This window comes from Rhinolophus hipposideros, assembly GCF_964194185.1.
Source record: "Rhinolophus hipposideros genome assembly, chromosome: 2".
Classification (NCBI taxonomy): Eukaryota; Metazoa; Chordata; class Mammalia; order Chiroptera; family Rhinolophidae; genus Rhinolophus; species Rhinolophus hipposideros.
In genome coordinates, this window is record NC_138048.1 from 50,184,793 (window position 1) to 50,198,528 (window position 13,736).

A 13,736-nucleotide genomic window follows, 5' to 3' on the forward strand; every position below is an offset into this window, starting at 1 on the left:
TGCTACAGCTGACATGTCACTTTAACACTTCAGTGTGGAGGTTGAGGGGAGAGAGATTCTGTTTCTGTGTGGTTAGAAGTGAGACTATAGCCTCTCACTTGACATTTGCCCTTTTTAAGTGTCATCTATTGGACCTGTTGCCTCCACCCCCATTGTAATGCCTCAGTCTCTGTCCTCATTCTTGTGTAACAAAGTCTGGCTGGAACTTTCTCTCTCAGTTACTGATGAATAAACTTCATCCGAGTAACCCTTCATCGTCTCCTATGCCACGCACACATCACTGCCCTGACAGATTCTCCTTCCTGAGCAGATATAAGGCTACAGAAACTAATAAATCTGAAGGACGTTTCCCCAAATCGTAAATGTTCATAATCCCAGCATGAGATTCTCTCAGTCTCTGCATTTAATTAGAACAGCCCGGAACTGTGTGGCTGCCAGCTCAAAAAGCCAGAATTCAGATGGGGAAGGAATCTTAGGGGGCCAGGGACCCTCACAAAAATCTAAGCCTGGGAATTAAATCCAAGGCTGGGAATTGAAGGAAGGGGATATTAAAAGGGAGAGGAAGCAGGAAATGGCCAAAGGGAATCTGGTGGGTGGGTTTGCTCTGCTTTCATGGTGAAGGGTTTCCAAGCAGGATTTCTGGGGAGTCCCGTTTCCTGTCCAAAGTCAGAATGCAGGGACTTGGGTGGTGCTTATCCAGATGTGTGGCAGCCCAGCTTCCCTACAGAGTAATTCTCCCAGGGTCTCGTCCTTGCTTTGTTTGTGAATTGCCCTGCCTGTCCCTCTGTGCTGTGGCCCAGGAAGGGGTGGGGAGCCTGCTTGGGGCGCCTGCTGGGCTGCCTCCAGCCTGCAAGACTGGGAAAGCGGTGGCTGCGGGCTCTGTGGTTTGGAGAGGGGGCGTGGGAGGAAAGGTAGTGTGGAAGGAGCCGGAGCCTGAGGAGACTGTCGACCCACAGCCTAAGATGGAGGAACCCAAAAGGCCTGAGCAATGAAAGCAGCTTTAAAGGGAAAAGGAGGGTAACAGAGATGGGTGCCTTGTTACCTTCTGGGCTTGACTCCTTACTCTTTCCTAGATCTGAAACATGTGAAGATGGGAAGCTGGGGCTCGAAAATGAGAGAGATAGTGGGGGAGGTGACTTAGGCACCTTTCAAGGCGCTCCTGGCGGGGGCTGGCAGGGGGACAGTGCTGTTGGGCCACCCCTCTGGGGCCCCTCAGTCTGCCGTAACAGATAAGAGAGATCTGAGTCTCTACCCAGCCTTAGGCATCTATTCAAAAGCAGATTGAACTGAGGTCTTGTACTGAGCTTGAGTACATTGCCTAGAGCCCCAAAACTGTCGGAAAAACCTCGCCCCATTGCAACACAGAGAGGGTCTCAGGGAAGAGGCTGAGAGGCTGACTAGAATGGAGGGCATCGCAGCCAGGGAGGTCTGCCTCCCTGTGCAGTTAAACCAGTTTCTCTGGATGTACACACTTAATGCAATGGAAAGGCAGCTTCTCCTTTTAAATAAAAGCAGTGTGTTATTTCGTCTCTATCTCTTCTCCTGAGAAAACTTGGATCTTGTCTACTTCTCCAGCAGTTGCACTTTGAACCTAGTGGGTCAGAACCCACTACAATGGTTCCCAACTCAAAGGGCCTTCACTAACTGGCTTCCAGTCACTTGGGATTTAAAGGACATCTCTTTCTAAAATCTGAGGAAAGGGAACCAAGAGGAAATGGAATGTTCTGGTTATTTTTGACCCAAAGCTGAGTGAGGCATCCTGGACTTTCTCTGGTTAAATCCCAAGTGGTTGTAATTGTTAGCACTAGGGTAAGTGTCAAGGATGTAGTGCGGTACCTGCGTGGCCTTTGAATACAATATTTAAGAAAAACACACACTGAAGTTAGTTGAGCTTGTCTTTTGATTCAGAAAAGTGAGGACAGCAGCTGTCTATTTTTCTTTTCCAGTTTTGGGTTCTATTGAATATGAGTGTGGTAAAGAGGTTTGGTGAAAGGTAGCCTTTCTTCCCTACCTTGAAATTGGTGTTGAAGGGCAGGAAACTGAAAACCAAGGGTAGGATGGAAATAGAGATCAGGTGAGAAGGAAGAAAGACAACAAATATATTTATAACTGCCTTTTGGGGAGTGAAAAAATCATGAGATAATGGCATGCATATGTCTGAAGGGTGATTAATCACTGATGTCACACTCTGGGAAGTTTCAGGATTGCTTTGGCTACTTAGACTTTCCTGTAAGCCTGGAGCAGTTGGTCAGTTCTGGGTTCTTTAATTATCTTAAAATTTTAGAAAGCAGCTTGTTTCAGAGTGACCAAGGGGATTTCAAATCACCTGGAGTTTGTGACTTCTTAAATCATGGAGCCTAGATTTCAAATCACCTGGAGTTTGTGACTTCTTAAATCATGGAGCCTAGAGATCTTTCTGACCTTGCTAGGTGGAAGCCACCTTTAGAACCTTTAATTTTCTAGTCAACTTGTAATTTCCTTTGAGTATGTGGACACAAGTCCCTTCTTGGAACGCTTTCCTGATTACTCTCACCCCCTGCTTCTCCACAGTGTGTGCGGGATTTATGTATACTTCTTTATTGCTGCATCATGATCCTTGCGTCTCAAGCACATGCAGTGTCCCCATTTGCACTGTGAGGGAGGGCCCCCAGCTTAGGAGTCTGAGTATCTCAGAAGTAAAGAGATGAAGGGGTGGTGACTTATCCTGGGGGAGATGCTGGGATCACATTCCCATGGCTCTTTCCCACAGGGGCAGTTGGGTTCCAGCTTAATTCCAACATCGTGGAGTGTAAGGCTTATGGGGGTTCACAGGGCATCCCAAGTCATCCTCATCTATAAAAGCTTTTGTTTTCTTGCCTTTTCCCAGAATCACTAAGCAGAAACCTATGACTTCAGGTGAATGTCTCTTTTTTGGCCCATAACTTAATCCAGCTCATTTTATAAACTGAATTTAATGTGTGAAGCCATGATAGCAAGTTCTTTATAAAGGTGATGGTAACCTCAAAGAGGAGCCCTCGGGACATTCACTATTGTTTAAGTCACCACCCAAGGGACAAAATCTTTGGGACCTTAATGCATATACCCTTTTGTTTCTTCACTTTCTTTTATTTCTTCATTTTCTTGGAAGTACCTTCACCACAATGAAAATTGAATCGACCATTTAGCATGTATATTTTTCCAATATATCTCTTGGTTTTCTCTGCTGCCCAGGGATATACTGTGATCTGGGGAGAATTACCATACATACATACTGTCCCCAACCCAAATCCTATGCTTCTCTTCCCGTATCTGATTCTCTGACTGGGGAGTAGTAAGAGTGATATCAGTTATTGCTTGGATAACTGTACTGACTGCCAGTCAGGATGTAGCCCAATAGAAATGGGAGCTTATGGATTTGATGGGATGACGTGGAGATTGGACACCGAAGCCAAATGTCCCTCCTCTGATACAGCTGTGGGTCCAACGATCACTGGTAACGCTGTAGACATGTCACCCACATGGTTCCATGTACTACAAGGTGGTAAGTCCTAACTCGGAATAAAAAGGTAACAATTCAGACTCTGTGTTTTATGCAAACTAATTTAAAAGCATTTTTTGTTTGTTTTTTTAATAACGCAAGTGAACATTGGGGATTCCCGTCTGCTCCCGGACAATATTGCAGGCATTCCTTACTCTGGAGCAGTGTTGTTGGTCTTCTGTTTCCTAATGGTCCTCTGGAGAATCTTGATGCTGCTCTCTTCTGCCCTAAAAACATTCCCCATGCTTTTGAAGTGCTGCTTCTCTTTCAGTGAGTGAGAGGCTACATGGCCTGCCCTCTCCTTCAATCCAAACCCCAGGCTTTTCCTCAAGGAAGCTCATAGAAAACGCATGGCTGTCAAACCCGAGGGGGGATTCTCAAGCAGGAGGGGCTAAATCATGGCAAGTTAGAACTGGAAGGAACCTTAGAGATCAGGTACGAGATCTCCTTTTCTACAGGAGGAAACTGAGATCCAGCCGCTTGGGAGCAGGCTCAGAACTAGCACCGGTTCCTGTTCTCTTTCCTCAACTCCACTGTCTTCCTGGGTGTGTGGCTTCTTTTACTCTGGACAGAGGCAAGGCTGACCCATGTGAGAAGGGTAGAGGCAGTCCCCAAGCTGGAATCTGGGTGTTGACTATGAATGATTTGTAGTTGCAGGGAGTGGGGGGGTGCCTTCATTGCCCACAGCCATTTGGAACTGGACCTGCCTGGTCTGCTTTGCGGGGCTGTTCTGTCCCGAGACCACAGAAGACAGGTATCTGTCTCTCCCAGAGCAGCTTGGACACATGTTCTTAAAAAATATCTGTTTATGTTTTTCCCCTGTGGTTCAGTTTAATTCAGAGTTCCCTTTTCCCCCTTTCTTTCTTGTCCCTTTTCTTGAAGTGTACCCTTTCAGGTGGAAATGAATCAATAAAATGCATTCCTATCATTCCATCTTTGAAGGGCACTGGTTTTTATGTAACACACTGTGTTTTAATTCATTTGAGAGATATTTATGTGCTGCCTGCCTGCCAGCCCTGGGTTAGGTAGTGGGGGAGAAGGATGGGGTGGTCAGAATGACCCCATTGGGCTGTTGTGAAGATGAGGCACATAAAGGACTTAGCGTAGCACCAGGCATGTAAAGTGCTTTAAAAAGGTTTGTTGCTGATGGTAACAGTAATTGTAGTGCTCTATGTAGTGCTATACATAGAGCCCATCCTCTGGGGACTCCTCAAGAGCTAAATTTGTGAGGGTTCTCTGGGAGGTAATACTGTTATTTAATGGTCTTGGTTCAAACCATTGTCAACTGTGCCTCGATGCTGTGGAGTTGTCACTGGGGTAAAGAAAGCTTGTGATCTAGAAGTATGACGGATTTTCTTTCTTTTTTTCAATTAAACCAATTTGGAGAGGAAAAAAAACAGAATACTTCCAGTATTATAATCACGGTGTGTTAACATAAAAGGGCATTCAAAAGAAGACACTGGCGAGAAATCTAAGCATCTCCATGTTGTTCTCCTCTGAGGGGAAACACAGGGTACCAGAATTGGAGAATAGCTTCAGTAACTTCAGTTCCCAAGAACCTATGCTGTGTAAGAAGACACCACTTATTCTTTGCCTACCCCTTGGCTTTGGCTAATAATCTAATGAAAGGCATTTTTCTGTTCACTCCAGCCAGGATCAATTGCATATCCCGGTCTTATTTTACTATAATAGAAGACCAGGTATAATATAATATAAGATAATATAATTAATATAATACCGGGTCTTATATTAATTTTTGCTCCAAAAGAAGCATTAGAGTTGCTTGTCCGGCTAGTTCTTATTGTCGGGGAAGCACGGTATCTTCTGTATTCCACACAGATGGGGGTGGGGCATGGGTAGTTTGGCTCTCCACTTAGTTCATACAGTAAATAATGGAGTACATCTTTCAAGGTTGACAGAAACTTCTGTGTTGGACTTCCTGGAAGGAAGGGAGCCCTGGTTACACCTGCAAGGCAGCTAGAAGGCTGCCAAGTTGGTCTTAGCCAGGTAAAAGAGCAAAGATCAGAGTGACAGAACAGGTTGTTCCACATTCTTATGGCTTTCCTAGGGACTACAGTGAGGAAACTGTCAAACTGAAAGGAAGGGAAACCCCTTCTGCCCCTAGGTTGAAAAAGTACCTCGGAAAACATGTGTTTCCAGGCAAATGTTCTTTTCCTTGGTGTGGAATTAGTTGTAGGCATGTGTTTGCTCTCTTAGGGTACCTGGTGTATAACAGGCTCTCAGGCCACTCCCAATTTTTTACCACCACCACCCCTGCTGCGCACCTTTAGAATCCCCGTATTGCTCCTGTAGAGAAAGGATGGCTCATTCACCATCCAAAGAGGAACCATGCTTCACTGTTAAAAAGAATTGCAAACACTCTGCTTCTGCACAGATTTCGGGTCTCAGTTTTACACCTGTGTGGTGCCTCCTCTTCTCTCTCTACTTACAAGAGAAGTTCTCCAAATGTAGTCGGCAGGGAAATGTGTTAGAAATGCAGATTCTCGGCCCCAGGGGCACAGAAACTCTGGAGTGGGACCCAGCAGTCTGTGTTTTAACATGCCCTCTAGCCGGCTTCTTTGCTTTGATTTTTTTCTATTCTCTTTCCTCTCTCCACCCTCCCTTACCTTCCTCCTCCCTTCCCCCAGCTCCAGCAAAAGCATTCTATCATGGAAGGCTTCCTGTTCCCCCAGGGCCTCTAGCTTGGAGGAGTGTAGAGAGAGCTCCCCGCCCGCCCCCCCCCCACCAGTTCACTTTCACTTGCCTAGGTGGTTGGGAGTGGGGAAGGTGGAGGCATTAGGAATCATCTAATTAGGAATCATCTACAGGTTCCCTGAGCTCCAAGGCCCCCAAGGGTCCAGTAAGGGAATTTGTTGTGTCTTTCTTCCCATTCAGGCACCTTTGCTTTTATTTGTTTTCCTCATTACTCTTAAAGCTAACTATGCTTACTATAGAAAACAAAAATCAAAAGGTAGGCAAACAAAGACCATAAAAGCCTAATTTTTATAGCATAATCCTAAACCACCTAGAAACAACTACTTAACCACTGAATCTATCCCTTTCTATATGTTTACACCCTTTTAAAATAAATAGGTTCATGTCTTATATCCTGTTTATAACTTGTTTTCACTGAATCTCCTGCACATCCTCCCAGGTAGATGCATTTCCAGGGTATTTTTAATGGCTGCCAGGTGTTTCATTGTGGATCAGACTTAAACTTGATAGTTCTTAGTACTGATTCAAGATAATGGTGAAAAGTTTGGTGGGACGGGATTAGGAATGGCCCTGGATAAAGAAATACATCTTTCCCAAATCAGACTATATAGACAGACTGATTCTTGTATTTTACATATCTCCACTCCCTACTTCCACCTTTCCTTTCTTCACTGTATGATTTACGACCCTAAGAAAGGACCTGTCTTCCTCAGGAGATCAATATACACTGTGGCTAGAGCCACAGGTTTTATCCTTCTCATTCTTTTCTTACTTAAGTGGTATTAGGAATTTTCTCACCCTTGAGGCTTTTGATTGTACGGTCATTTTCATTGAACAAGTCCAAGGGTTTGGTTTTGTTTTGTTTTTGAGACATACCTTAAAAGATAGGTCATTTTTAAATTATTGTAAGTAGGAAAGAGAGCCTTGACTATATTTTCCTGCCTAGCAAAATCATACATAAATATTGGCAAAACATTTGGAAATACAGATAAATGAAGATAAAATTCCATTAGCTAGAGATAACCTTATTAATACTTTGAATATACTTTTTTAGTCTTTTTTATGTGTGTATTTGTTCTTCAGAAATATGATATAGTAATATTGCAAACCTTTTTTACGTAACGTATTGAACAAGTTCTGTGACATTTTTATGGATGCATTCAGTGATATGCTGAAGCCTGTTCAGCTCAGGTTGGAATTTTTAAATATTCAGGATTTCGATAGCAGACTGTTACGCCATTGGTAGCTTGAGATGAGCCATAGTGGGGGCATTTATACTGGGAAAATCACCAAACACCACAAATCAAGATTTTTTTGGTGTTATTTAGAGTGGTTTATCAGCATACCACTAGACGCACGTTTTATCATGTGTAAATGTGGTACGTTTTTCTTTTCAATCTCCATATTTTTGGTTGTTTCTAATTTTTGCTATTGTAAACAATATTGTAATGACCATTCTTACAGTTAAGTCTTGCCATACACCTATAGTTACTTCCATAGTGTAAATCCCTAGAACTGAAGTTCCTGAATCAAAGGACATTCGGACTTTCAAGACTGACTTGTTGCCACTGACCCAGCAGTTTCACACCCGGCCGTGTACTGTTTTTTGTTTTAAAAGGATTTATGAGCAGCATTCTCTGGGACGAGGAATTTCATGTGTCTCCTACTGTTTACTTCTGTTTACATTTTCGGAATTAACTTAATTCTTTTTATCTAAGGAAATGCCCAGGCTGAGAATATAATAAACTAATGCCTTTGATTCTTAGGCTGATCTGCAGGGTATAAAAATATATTTTGTGGTTGTTCTGAACTGAGAGGCGATATATCATGATGATTAAGAGCTTGGACTTGAGCCAGAATGAGTTAGAATCCCAGCTCTGCTACTTATGTGTATGCAGCTTACATAAACTCTTTGCCTCAGTTTCCTCAACTGGTTTTAAAATGAAGATGATCATGGAATCTAGTCATGGAGTTTTTACAAGGCTTAGATTAGTTGACATATATGTAAGTCATTTAGTATTGGCACATGGTGAGTGCTAGGTAAGTGTTAGATTATTATTAGACTTGAGTTTATAGAAGTCTCTGTGGTCCTGTGCCAACTGTCACATTCAAATGATTTCCTTAGTCACTTAATCATATGGGAAACTGAGCTGAGCATTTGTGTATGTAGCCCCCAATATATGAGTGCTGTGTGGCAGATATTGGACTAGTGACCGTAGAGAATATGTTTCCATGCCCCTGAGGATCTTGCAGGTCAACTTGAGAGCTGTTCCTTAAGTGTGAAACAGTAAATAATGACGGGGGGAAAGGAAAATAGTTGCTGAAGACAATAAGACGAAAGATACTCCAAAGTCCTACCTAATTGCTGACTAAAATAATTATGCAGAAGCTGATGGAAACACAGCAGCCTAGAGTGATTTGGGAGGACTACTCTGGAGAGAGAGAGAGAGAAGAGAGAGAGAGAGTTCTCTCTGGGTCTAAAAGGCTGGAAGGGATTTTTTTGTTTTAAAGTAGTGAAAGAGTAGTTTATTAGAAGAGATAGTACACTCCAAAGACATAGGAGTGGACCCGAGCCGTCGAGAATGGCTCCAAGGCCCATGGTGGCATTATTAGGAGAAAAAGTACACTCCAAAGAGTTTGGAGTGGGCCGAGCAAACAGAGGCTCAAAGGCCAGGAAGGGATTTTTAGAGGGCTGAGGAGATAGTGTGAGCAAAGCAGCAGGGACGTGCACGAGACCATGGAAGAAAGCAGGTCAGACCTGCCTTCTAGAGCTGCACTGTCCAGTTCAGTAGCCGTTAGTTGAGGACTTGAGATGAGGCTAATCCAAATTGAGATGTGCTGTCAGTATAAATTACATACCAGATTTCCAAGACTTAGTACAAAAAAAAAATGTAAAGTATCTCAATAATTTTTATATTGATCACATGTTGAAATGATAATATTTTCGAGGTATTGGGTTAAATGCAATAGGTTAAAATTAATTGTACCTGTTTGTTTTTACTTTTTAAAGTGACTACGAGAAAATTTAAAATGATACACGTGGCTCACATTTGTGACTTCCATTGTATTTCTACTGGACAGACCTATCCTACATTTTCTAGACCATGATATACTGAGGTACCAGAGTAGAAAGTTTCCAACTTTGTATCCTTTTATTCCATTCCAGGACCAATCCAAGGCCATCCTCCCAGCCCTCTCCACAATTCCAGGAGAATGGTGGTCTTTTGATGCTTAAAGATGCCCACAGGCCTTCTCAACTGAAATATTCAAGAAAAGCAGTTACACATTTTCCTTTCTCAGTAACATAGTTGTGAGGGAACAAGTGGGGCTTAAATTGTAAGTTCGTACAGAGCTCAGATTAGCCAGCTTTTAGGAACATAATGAAGGAAACTCCTGAAAAGAACAGTGAACAGGAAGAGAATGATAATGTGCTACCATCTCCCAACTCTCTAACCTCTCAGCTAACTGACTTTACTCCAGTTCTGCCTCTTTACGTGACATAACCATTGCTGGCCTGCAGGCTCCAGGGTCGAAGGGAAAAGATGAGGCCGTGTGGCCGGGTGCGGTGCCCACTGCTCTGACTCCTGGTTGAACTTGGGCAAGTTTCATTTTGTCATTTATCTAAATGATGTTTTGTGTGTCCAACTATGTCATTCTGAACCGTATTTTTTCATCCTCATTTTTGTCCTCATGAAGCATTCCTGTGTGCCTGGGTTGAACACAGTGCTATCCAAGCTGCTAGAACCATCTCCCTGTTTGTCTAGGGAAAGCTGTATACACAGCAGGCCTTGATTATATATCATAGAACACTAGACTCTTACAGCATCCCAGATCATAAAGTTTTGTCCATGAGAAGAGCACTTTGTAAAAGAGAAATGACTTGCCTGGGGTCTCAGTTGGTGATTAGACATTCTGTCTGTAGGTATGGCTTGTATCTTTGTAGTGAAGGCAGTGAAATGTATTAATACAATAGTCCTGCCTTTTGTTTGAGGGAATGAGGAAGGCAGAGACACTGGATCAAGTCTGTAGGGAGACTCAGCTCTTTGGAAGGAACCTAGGGGGCAGGGGACCTCAGTGAATCGGAAATCACTCTCAGGGTCCTGGAACTATGTCCTAGCCACCTGCTCTAGATTTGCTCCCATAGAAATCTGTCCCTCAGTGGCCACTTGCATCTGATGTTTGTAAATGTCTGGAGGAATTCTGGGGGAACTTTACACTCTGAAATCATAGCCGGCTTTCCAGGACCTAGAGCTGAGGGCTAGGTCCCACTCACTGGTCCTGATGAAATGAGGGTCTGCCCCACTGGCCCAGTATCTCCAAGCAAGGCCAGCCAACACAAAGGACCTCCTTAAGACATCTCAAGAGACCTTCATGTGACCTTCCAGGCCAGATGGAAAGTCAAGGTTGAGCTGAAGCCAGGCCTGGATAACCAGTGTGTTTCAATGTAATCAGGGTCTCATGAAGCCTTCCCGTAGAAGCCAGAGAGGTCCGCCACACTGTTCTGGGAGCCTTCCTTAAGGTCTCCTGGACAGGTCACCTCGGACTCTTCCAGGACGGGGGTACAATCAGGAATCACAGCCAGGGAACAAAATTGACAAGGCACTACCCTTATAAATTTACAGTTTAGACGGGACAGCAGATCTCTCGCACACAGACTTCCTAAGTGTTCTCGAAGGATGCTATGAGAATATCTGTTGGTGGACGGTGGAATTTAGATTGAGGTCATAGGGATCCTGTCTGAAAAACTGACATAAGTACCAAAAGTCTTGTTACTACCATTCTTCTAGCCCTCAAGTAGATATTATTTGCATTCTGGACCGAGTTTAAGGAGTCTTTCCAAAAGGTTTCGCTAAAATTATACGGAGAACACAAGGGAGGTAAGAATAAAACAAGCATAAAGCCAGACAACTTTATGGAGTTCACATTTGTGGTACTTACTTGAGCTGGCTTGCTTCAAGAGCTTGCGTGTTATTCTTTGGTCCGTACGCACCCGAGGAACTAGTACTGTCCACGAAGGATCATTGCTGAGGCCCTCATTTCCTAATTCATGACCTGAGTGCTGATCGAGCTGTCATATTCCTACATATTTTGATACTGGGATCCACATTAAAAGGGCCACATTCCCACACACCATTCCCCACCCAGAGCTTTCCCACCTGGCACTGGTGTTTGCTCTGAGGCATTGACACGATACACCACTAATCGTGCATGACGATGGGTTGCTCCTGGCAGTGTGTACACTTGACTACCGTATGCAGGACACTGTACTCAACGGCCTCTGAGATCTTCTCCAATTCCCATTCCACAAAGGGAGTTAAAAAACAGAGACGATCCTATTGGTGTACGTGGATTCTGCATGAAAGCAGAAAACCTCAATAACCTTTTGAGGTTTTTATTTTTTCCTGCATTTTTAATTTTTAAGACCCTGTTTCTTTGTGCTTTGGTTTGGAAATTATACCTCCTTCCCAATTTAACTTGCATCCTAACCACCAACTAGAGCCTTCCTTTAGAGTGTAAGCAGCCAACTCTACCAGAGTGTCTATGGCTCTCCTCAACCAGCCAGTTTCCCAGCTCCTTCCCAGTGAGGTGGTCAGATCTAAATTTAACTGTGACCTTCTGTCAGCATATGCAAGCCAGGGCTGCAAGAGCAAAATCAGAGTGGGACTGTTCTCAGGGTGTGTGTGTGTGTGTGTGTGTGTGTGTGTGCAGGCGTTAGAAGAGAAGGTGGGCAAAGCCCCCCAAAAGGCCAGATGAGACCCCTGGAAGGAGAAGAGGAGTTCAGGGTGTAGTCATCCCAAGTGACTACTGGAGTTTATCCTAGCTTGGCTGGGTCCCTTGGAGAAACTCAGCCAAATTCTCCACCCTCTCAGTTTCCTCCCACTGTAAACTATTCATGACGTAACTCACCTGGATTTGTAATTACTATGGCTCCCTGCCAAGCATTATACCGCAATTATGTGCTCACTCTTGTCCCTTATTCCAAAGTCACCAATCCCAGGTTTATGAGGTACAATCTGCATATTGTGTTGTATGGATGTCAGCCCTTGTTTGGTTGTCTGGCTTGCATCTTTGTTTGCATTGCATGTTTTTCTGTTTTAATGAGTACATATCTCAGAGACAGGACCGGCAGCATCTGTCATTCTATTACGGCATAACTTTGCACATTTTTATACTACAAATGTATAAATGCAAAGTACATAAAATTTTACTTTGTAAAATTTAGCTTATTATAATTTAGTCATGCTTCCAATATGTATTTATGGTCATGATTGGCATCCTACACCATAAAATTCATACATACATAATGTGACATACATATACAACGTTTTTAGAATAGCATCAGATTATGACTCAAATAGGACAACGTTCATTTTTCTGTTTGATCTCTAACAGTTAGAGGCAGGATTGCAGAGGCTGCCTTGAGTGTACGTGTCTTTCAAAACTGCCCTCGCTTACATTTGAGAGGAGAACCAGATCCCAAAGCTTCTAGAGCTGTGATTCTAACAATCTCTGAAAATGCCCAGGTTAGTATCACAAACAAAGACGTGGGTAAGACAGGAACATGGGCCAGCTGGAGTTGTTGTGCTCATCTGTCTGTCACTTTCTGTAAATAAACTGGAGGGTTTTTGTGGGCAGTTCTCCCTTTAGCTCGAGTGTGTAAGGGAAGAGCATGAATTGGGGGGGTCAGGCTGAGTTCCTGGCATCAGCACTTTACTAAGTTGCATTAGTCTAGTTACTCCACTTCTTTATGCTAATTTCTTCATCGGTATACTTGGGAACATACAGGCATTTATCTCTAGGGTGTTTGTGAGGACTCAAATAAAAAAGTGTGTGTATTGCCTAGTGTAGTTCCTGGCTTCCTCCTGGCGTGTAGAACGCACACCCAGTAAATGCTAGCTTGTGAACCACAATATTCTCCCATTAGCAGATGTTTCTCTGACTTATAGGGTAGTGTTAGATGAACCATGAAGTGGAATGGGGGATTAGTGAATATTTTTTAAAGCTGTCCAGGAAAACAGACTTGTAACTGAGGCCTCTCATTACTGGCCTTTTGCCCAAGTTTTGATCCCTGGGAGTGTCCCCGTCCAAAACAAGTTGCTGATCTAGTGGGTCACGGAGTTGATTCACGGTGACAGTTTAATTAAGAAAGAGATCAAAGGTCTCCTCCCTACACCTGGAAGCCAGTGTGTTGGGTTCTTTAGCAATTCTTCGGCAGCCCACTACTAAAGACCTTGATATTTATTCTAGGTCTCTGCTATTTAGGGTATAAAAGAGTGCGCGCCCACACGTGCGCGCCAAACAATGCTTATGCTAAGAGCTTTGGCGACACAGGGTTTATTATCTGTGTCATTATTTTATATTCATGTCCAAAGTTGATCATCTTGGATATGTTCCTTTAATTACTGCAATTATCTGCTGTGTTCCAGTAAATATCTGATCTGCCATTTACGGCTCAAAAATTTCTGTTCTGTCATCAGCAACCAATCAGAGCTTGTGTTTAGTA

At 43.5% G+C, this 13,736-nt stretch overlaps 1 protein-coding gene across 20 annotated transcripts in view; it reads left to right on the top strand.

The window, feature by feature from the left end:
- Nucleotides 1–13,736, top strand: part of KALRN (kalirin RhoGEF kinase) — a 621,535-nt gene that overhangs the window by 524,333 nt on the left and 83,466 nt on the right. The window lies entirely within an intron of this gene.